At 41.6% G+C, this 255-nt stretch overlaps 1 protein-coding gene across 1 annotated transcript in view; it reads right to left on the minus strand.

Annotated features, from left to right (window-relative positions):
• radil (Ras association and DIL domains) overlaps nt 1-39 on the minus strand; it is a 22,809-nt gene extending 22,770 nt beyond the window's left edge. Inside the window, 1 exon segment of the mRNA XM_035661061.1 lies at nt 24-39. The gene's annotated coding sequence lies outside the window, so the exon portion shown is untranslated.
• Nucleotides 40-255: the final 216 nt, after the last annotated feature.

Genomic DNA, 255 nt, shown 5'->3' on the forward strand with positions numbered 1-255 from the left:
TGTGTGTGTGTGTGTGCTGGTACCTTGCTGCTGTTACGTATTGTCGCTCCTACGTGCCGCAGCACCAGGTAAAGGTTTAAAGTTGAGGGACAGACGCTTTGCATTTCATTTCACGGTCACCTTTCACACTGAAAAAAATAAAAATAAAGTTGATGATAATGTCAGTTGTTCGGGGGTTAACTTCACATCCTCTGGGAGTCAGATAATATTGCTGTGGCTTTTAGCTTTTTTTAATGATTTCTTGACAGAGGTAAG

The sequence above is a fragment of the Morone saxatilis genome, unplaced genomic scaffold, assembly GCF_004916995.1.
Source record: "Morone saxatilis isolate NCDOM2014 unplaced genomic scaffold, NCSU_SB_2.0 Contig17, whole genome shotgun sequence".
Classification (NCBI taxonomy): domain Eukaryota; kingdom Metazoa; phylum Chordata; class Actinopteri; family Moronidae; genus Morone; species Morone saxatilis.